General features: G+C 43.3%; 1 long non-coding RNA gene across 1 annotated transcript; it reads right to left on the bottom strand.

Moving 5' to 3' along the window:
* Nucleotides 1–3,566: 3,566 nt before the first annotated feature.
* Nucleotides 3,567–6,634, bottom strand: LOC141047876 (uncharacterized). The gene is made up of 3 exons (XR_012219920.1): nucleotides 5,616–6,634; nucleotides 4,633–5,106; nucleotides 3,567–4,547 (listed from the first exon to the last, which is right to left on the bottom strand). It is a non-coding gene; the product is annotated as an uncharacterized lncRNA (long non-coding RNA).
* Nucleotides 6,635–8,242: the final 1,608 nt, after the last annotated feature.

Below are 8,242 nucleotides of genomic sequence, written 5' to 3'. Positions count from 1 at the left end.
TCCCTGTTCTTTACATAAACACATGATTGTCATCTTATTGATTGAAAACACCAAACTTTACTGTCGCCTTCAAATTATCTTATAATCGTAAAGGTTCACATACTTTTGCCACTCAGAGACTTGTGATATTGAAATATGTTTCCTCATTTTAAAAATAACTAACGTACAGTCTAATATTTCTGACACATTTGCTTTATTTAGTTCTCTTTTTCTGCTTGTAGGAGTTGTGTAATATATTTTTAGGTCAAATTTATGCAAAAATCTGGAATGTTCTGAAGATTTCACATATTTTTAAGCACCACTGTGTCACTTCTGTGTCTGAACAATACCTGCCTTGGTCGTTAGGTGCCGCCGCACTAATACCACGGTTACTGGTGGACGCCTGCAGTGTGTGGGAGTAAGTTTTAGATTGCTGAGTCTAGTTGTTCCTTTCCTGTCCAGCTGTGTTTTGCTGCAATGAGCTGGCATGTAATTATCTGATTGCTGGGAACCATGGGAAAGGGCTCCCTTCTATATAAACCCCAGAAGACAGTCTCTAGCTGCCGGTTGTTTAGTAAGTTCAGCTATCCCTGGTCTCTTTGATACTTTGCTCCTGTGTGCTATTTTGTATATCCTGTTGTCTGTCCTCAGCCTGTATTTTGACTACACGTTTGCCTTCTGATTTTGTCATGCTACGACTTCTCGGTATAAACCCCATGTGATGACCCCTCTTGCCTCTGGTTCGCTCCTATGGCCAGCAGCTCTTCTGTAGAAGCAATCCAGTGGACCCAGTTGTGTAAGACCAGATCCCCTTACAGAAGTTTAAAGGGTGAAGGCCATGGTTCCTCTGAAATCTGCCAGATGGGGTGGTGGCTTGTGCTAAATCTGTCCGAGGTAGCCTCTGACAGATGTAACACACTGTAATTGGGCCTTTAAATGTACCTGCTTTGTATGTGAGGGGCGGGGGGAAGGCATTTATCTGCCTAAAGCACCAATATACCTTGTCCCAGCTCTGCTCTAACTCCAATTACCAGTCTCTACTGAAGGTTTTGTACCCATCCAAAGCCATTGAATAGTCTCTTACTATGCCACACATATTCCCTGGTTGTCTGAAAAATCACTTTAGTGCTGGGAATAGAACGTAGCAAAACATTTTCTGTTGATTGCAAACTAAAAAATATGTGAAGATACCAAAAAAAAAGCTTGGAGAAGTTTTATATGTATACGCTCGATGATGTATTCGTAACAGAGGTTTTTCACCTGTGGTTTTCCAGCTGTGATAACACTGCAACCATACCTCCCAACTTTCAAAGACAGGAAATAGGGACACATACTGTGGCATACACGGTGTGCCACAGAAATTCTATTCTTAACTTCACCCAGTACTTTATGTAGTGAGGATAAAAAGTATTTAGTCAGCCACCAATTGTGCAAGTTCTCCCACTTAAAAAGATGAGAGAGGCCTGTAATTGACATCATAGGTAGACCACAACTATGAGAGTCAAAATGAGAAAACAAATCCAGAAAGTCACCTTGTCTGATTTGGCAAGATTTATTTTGCAAATTTTGATGGAAAATAAGTATTTTTTTCATTAACAAAACTTCATCTCAATATTTTTTTTTATATATCCTTTGTTGGCAAAGACAGAGGTCAAACGTTTTCTGTAAGGCTAGGTTCACATTGCGTTTAGTAGAATCCGTTTAATGGATCCGTTAAACGGATGTGCTGAAATGAGCCAAATTTTGTCTAAATTTGCCCTCGCGTTGACGCTTGTGTTATGTCATTTCCATTCGTGAAGCATCCGTTTGTCTGCCTTCAGGCACTGTCAATAAAGTTGTTCATGGTTTTTTGTTTTTTTTTGCCTTTTGTCAGCGTCGGGTGTGGGTGGACACACATTTTCCATTTTGGTAACATTGAGTGAACTTCTGCTGCAAGCAAGATGTTTGTGTCTCAGCTTGTTAGATTTTGCGACGTCATCAGAGAAGGAGTATTTCCCAAAGGAGATATTGGATCCATGAAGTGAATTTTTTTCGGAATACATATGGTGCCTTTCACACCCTTTATGTACAACTTCGGAATCATCCCTTTAAATTTCAATGTTATCTGCGGATGTCCATCGAAATCTTTGATATTCTGCTCTTGCATGTGAAAGATGAGATACATCATGAACGCAGCACTTTCCGGGAAAGTATTTGTGCGGAAGAACGTTTAGTGGTGACTCTGAGGTAAATTTCCATTTCTTAACATTATTCTATTGGCAAAGACAGGATGTCATTTATCGTTGTACATGTCTTTTTATTTTCTACATGTAGCCTATTGTCCTAGTCCATTTTAAGTTGCCTTTCTTTTCGTATTCCGTAAAAATTTGAAGAATATGTCCATAGTCCTAATTTTTTTTGTTTTATTGTCCATAGATATCTGGCTACGGGAAAACCTTTTGTGTCACTGCGCTGTCAATTTCAGCTGGGGAAATCAACCATTTGCCAACTAGTTCGGGAAAGTTGTGATGGCATTTGGAACAACTTACAACCATTTGTGCTACCGAACCGCGACCACAGAAATGTGGCTATCAATTTTCCAAAATTTTGAGGATGTGGCTAATTGCCCGTATTGCATTGGTGCCGTGGACGGGAAGCACATTCAGATTCAGAAACCAGTGCATAGTGGATCCCTGCACTATAACTATAAAACTTTTCCATTGTATTAATGGCTATTGCGGATGCTAGATAATGGTTTATAGCTGTGGATATCGGTGCATATGGATGGACGAATGATTCCAGATTCTTCAAAGAGTCCAACGTGGGGAAATGTTTGTACAGCAACCGCTTCAATATAGCCTCAGCACGACCTCTTCCAGGCACGGAAGGCCCAAATTCGCCCTATGTTTTAGTTGGGGATGAGGCATTCCAACTCGGAAGAAATCTCCTAAAGCCGTACTCAAGCCTAAGTCTAAACTACAAAAGACACATTTTCAATTATCGCTTGAGCCGGGCAAGACGTTATGTTGCATTTACCTTACGTATCTTACGTATGGCGTATCTTACTAACTTGCATGCAACTACAACCTGAAAATGTGGACCGTTTAGTGAAGGCTTGCATTTGCCTGCACAATTTTTTGTCCAGACATGAACCCCTGCTGGTTAATCCCCATGACTGTTAAGGTACTGTCACACTAAGCGATATCGCTAGCAATATCGCTATAACTTGTGACGTTATAGCGATATTGCTAGCGACATCGCTGTGTGTGATACTTACCTACGACCCGCTCCCCCACTGGTTATCGCTGATCGCGCGAGAACGTCCAGGACTGTTTCTCGTCATCAGCTTCCTGTGGAGAGATGAGCGACGAGCGTGGAGCAGGGCGGGAGGACGCAGGATCGCCTAGTGTGACAGGTAAGTAGCGACCCCCATCCCCAGCGATGTCGCTGGTGAGATCTGCCTGTGTGGCAGCTCACTAGCGACCACTTAGCGATGTACCAGCGATCCTGACCGCGTCATATCGCTGGTCGGGATCGCTGGTACATCGCTAAGTGTGACAGTACCTTTAGTCGAACCTCATGAGCATTGATTAGACTACTGTTCGGTCTCCAGTTGAGGTTATGCAGATTCGTGATCAATTTGCTAATTATTTCATCAATGAAGTTGTTTCATGGCAAAACATCCATGTGTGATAATTGTAAAACCTGTTGTTTATTGGTATATGTGCTATGTGTGTGGCTATTTTTTTTTTTCCCTTTTTATAACCCTAATAAATTTAAAAAATTAACTAAATCTATACAATCTTATGAAATGTTGAATAATACAAAAGTTTACTAAAAATTATGGACGACAATGGTCTTCCACTCAGAATGTTGGTAGACATTTTTGACATATGCGATCCCATAGAGATGAGCCAAAATATTCAAAATTAACTTTGGTTACACAAAACTTTTCAAGGCTATACTGCCGAACGATGTCATTTTTTAAAATTTATTTACAGATTATGGTATTGCGCAGGCGTATTGTCGACCCAACTGTACGCTGGACTGCTACATTGTCTGTGCATTTCCATACTAGGTTCACCCTGGCCTCTGAATTGTGCTTGGTATGACGGCATGTCCATGGTTTTTGGTCTAGAGGAAGTGGGTTCCTGAGGGGCCAAAAATTCCTCGAATAGGTCATGAAATCTTTGCCTAAAGAGTAAATTTCTGTGCGACGGTATCTTTTGGGCTACAGGGATATACGATAAAAACAGGAGCTTCCACTCATTGGCTGCATATATATTGATTCCCGTGATTGAAATTCCTTAACTTCCCGCCTTACATTTCTGTGTTCACTGCGACACAGATCCTCTAAGCGTTAGAGTCCATTGACAATTATGGCATCGACTTCATCTTTGGCAGATGATCGCTTGCTTCCGCGCTGTGCTTGCAGTTGGGCGCTGACAGCAGGAGCCACAGTACTACTGTCCATTGATCGTGGCTCGCTCAGGACGGACACATCTTCAGTGCCCGTCTGTTGGCTTGTTTCCAGTCGAGATGGCTCCGATGCCTCAGCCTCTCGAGGTGCAGCTGTACTGCAGATCGTTCTACCCCCAAAAAAATATAAAGATCTTAAGAAACAGTTGTTGCTCTCTCACATTTTACCAACACAAACATTAACATTATGTTTACTTTCGATCGCTGGGACGTTTTCTGTAGAAACATCAATTGCTCATAATGAATGTACGGGGTGACTCGTTTGCCGGTAGATCCACTGGGGGTGTTTTGTCTGTTCCCGTTGTCACGGACAAATCGATGTTTAATGGATCTCCACCAGGTATGGACTGCATCAGCTACAATCAAAAATCAAAAGCCCCCCAATTTTTTTTTCTCTTTAACAATCTTAATGAACATTTTAGCAATTTAAGTTGACCGTTAATTACCAACTTTTCTTTGAGCGGAGGCGGACTTCTCCAGATACCGAGGGTCCAACTCGTAAATTATCTTCTCCCACAACCTCCGTTTTTTAATAATATCATTGTGGGAGATGTCACTTTGATCCCATAAGGACGGATTCGCTTCCACTAGTGTTATCAGTGTCTCATTTTCGATGTCCAAGGACTCCTCATCAATATCAATATGCCTTTTTTTGGAGGGCTGCTTGGACTATGTAAACACAAAGTTTTTTATTAAAATGTTTCAGTTGATTTGTTCTGAATACGTTTATCACATCCCTGAAACAACAATACTTTATATTCCACTTTTCATCAATTTTTAAATTTTTAAGACTTTCAGCTTTTTAAAAACTATATTGCAATATTATTCGTTTATAGTAATATGTTTGTTGGGTGTCCATGTACTGTTTGTTTGGTTAATGTTATGAAATGAATGTAGTTTGTTAAAAAATGGTTTTAAACGTTGTTATATTGTGGTGTTTCATGTGTTTTGTATGTTTTGTATCTATAATGATTTGGTGAAACAAAAAAAAATAAATTTAATTTTGGTTTATTCAAAATGTATATTTTGTGTGATAATTAGCACTTCAAGGTGAGGTGATGAAACACGGCGAGGCTGTTTTTTTTTTTTTTTAACAACCTACAATGTAGAAAAAAAGTTTTACGATTCATGTAGCAATTAATTTATGTTGAAAAAAACACATATTTTCTGGCATGTACCTTTTTGGCCGCTTTAGACTTTTTTTTGGCCGGTGGCCTGGTCGGTTTCGGATCTGAAGATTCCTATAATTTGCAATAAAAACATGATTACACATAATGTTTTGGGCCTGACACTGGGCAACATGGACTTTCAAATCCCTCCAAAGGTTTTCTATGGGGTTGAGATCTGGAGACTGGTTTGGCCACTCCAGGACCTTCATTTGCGTCTTACGAAGACACTCCTTCGTTGCCCTGGCGGTGTGCTTGTGATCATTATCAATGGATGGACAGTCGCACTCAAGTGCGACTGTCTATCCATTGATTTTTACCTGTGGTGTATCCACACTCAGTCAGCACCTACTCTTACAGCAAGCGTGCGCGTCTTCTTTCTTCTATGTGATCATTATCATGCTGAAAGACCCAACCACATTTCATCTTCAATGCCCTTGCTGATGGAAGAAGGTTTGCACTCAAAATCTCACGATACATGACCCCATTCATTCCTTCATGTACACAGATCAGTCATCCTGGTCCCTTTGCAGAGAAATAGTCCCAAAGCATGATGTTGCCACCCCCATGCTTCACAGTAGGTATGGTGTTCTTTGGATGCAACTCAGCATTCTGTCTCCTCCAAACACGACAAGCTTTATTTCTACCAAACAGTTCTACTTTGGTTTCATCAGACCATATGACAGTCTCCCAATACTCTTCTGGATAATCCAAATGCTCTCTAGCCAACTTCAGATGGGCCCGGACATGTAGTGGCTTAAGCAGGGGGACACGTCTGGCACTGCAGGATCTGAGTCCCTGGCGGCGCAGTGTGTTACTGACAGCGTCAGACTGGAGCACCTTGGGCCCACCAGAGAAAATCATTCTTGGGGCCCACTATGTAGCTACATAGAAATAAATACAAAACCACCAATTGTGCGGTAAAACGCGCAATTATCAGGGTTTAATATAAGGTAGTACACATCTTAATTACGCAGCAGGGGTTGGGATAGCCCTCCTCATAGAATATAAAGTAGCCAACTCATAGAATATAAAGTAGCCCCCTCATAGGGTACAATGCAGCCGCCTTATAGCATATAGAGTAGCCCACCTCATATAGTATAATGTAGCCCTCCTCATAAAATATAATTTAGCTCCCATAGAATATAATGCAACCACCATCATAGAGTATAATGCAGTCCCCCATAGGGTACAATGTAGCCCCCATAGAGTATAATGCAACCCCCTCATAAGGTATAATGCAGCCCCCCATAGAATATAATGTAGCCCCCTCATAGGGTAATATGCAGCCCGCTTCATATGGTGTAATACAGCCCCCCCAAAGAATATAATGTAGCCCCCTCAGAATATAATGCAGCCCCCCTCATAGGGTATCATGCTGCCCCCTCATGGGGTATCATGCTGCCCCCCTTATACAGGGCATCATGCAGCCCCCCCCTCATATGGGGTATCATGCTGCCCCCCTCACAGAGGTATCATGCTGCTCCCCCTCATACGGGAGTATCATGCTACCCCCTCATACGGGGTATATCATGCTGCCCCCTCATCTGGGTATCATGCTGTCCCCCATACAGGGTATCATGCAACCAGGACTCACTATATAAAAAAACCCACTATACTCACCTCTCCCCCTCGCTTCCACGCTGATTCCCGTGGCGGCTCTGCTCAGATGTCAGGAGCTGCGCTGCAATCAGCCAGGCGCACAGCGGGGACGCGATGAAGTGACGTTATCACGCACCCGCTGTGTGTCAGAGGAAGAGGGGAATGATGGTAGAGGGAGCGTCATGTGACGCTCTCTCTTCCATTATTGCGGAGCGCACTGGGGGGCTGTGCTGACGCCGGGTCCCCCTGTCTTTCGGCCCCATAGCGGCCATGTGGGCTGGGAGCCCCTGGGGGGAGCGGGGGCCCTGGTCTGTGGGCCCATATAGCGGAGTCCTGCTCACCTTAATATTAACCTACACTATTATATGATGCCATGCATAAAACAACCCAGGATGATAAATGCTTCCTCCTATTCATCTGACTCCACACGCTCCATGCACATGAAAACCGCACTTGATATCTGCATTTAAAGGGAATCTGTCACCTATTTTTCAGCTGCCGCCACCACCATCAGGGGCTTATCTACAGCATTCTGCAATGCTGTAGATAAGCCCTGGATGTAACCTGAAAAAGAAAATAAGTTAGATTATACTCACCCAGGGATGGTCCGGCTCCGGTTTTGGTCCGATGGGTGTCGCAGTCCAGTCCGGTGCCTCCCATCTTGTAGAGGTGACGTCCTCTTCTTAGCTTCCCGTTGTGGCTCTGGCGCATGCGCACTGCTCTGACCTGTTGAGGACCGAACAGAGTCCTGCTGCAGGTGCCGGACCTCTCTGACCTTTCCCGGCGCTATTATTATGGAGGATTTTTCATGTGTTACTTGTAATTTCAGGTGTCATCTCCTATCATGTGTGTGACGAGCGTCAGCTTACGCTGAGTCATTTTCCTTTTGAATGAGTGGACCCTCTGGGCTGTGGCACCCACCCACCTAGGGCGAGCTGACCTAGTGAGAATCCACCCCCTATACAGGGAGTGTCAGGGGCAAGACCAAGGGAGTGAGCCACCACAGCAGCTGGACCAGACGGCCGGCTCAGGGAAAC

Source organism: Dendrobates tinctorius, unplaced genomic scaffold (genome assembly GCF_039654945.1).
Source record: "Dendrobates tinctorius isolate UK_male_01 unplaced genomic scaffold, ASM3965494v1 ptg000129l, whole genome shotgun sequence".
Classification (NCBI taxonomy): Eukaryota; Metazoa; Chordata; class Amphibia; order Anura; family Dendrobatidae; genus Dendrobates; species Dendrobates tinctorius.
This window is presented reverse-complemented; position numbering and strand designations above follow the sequence as displayed.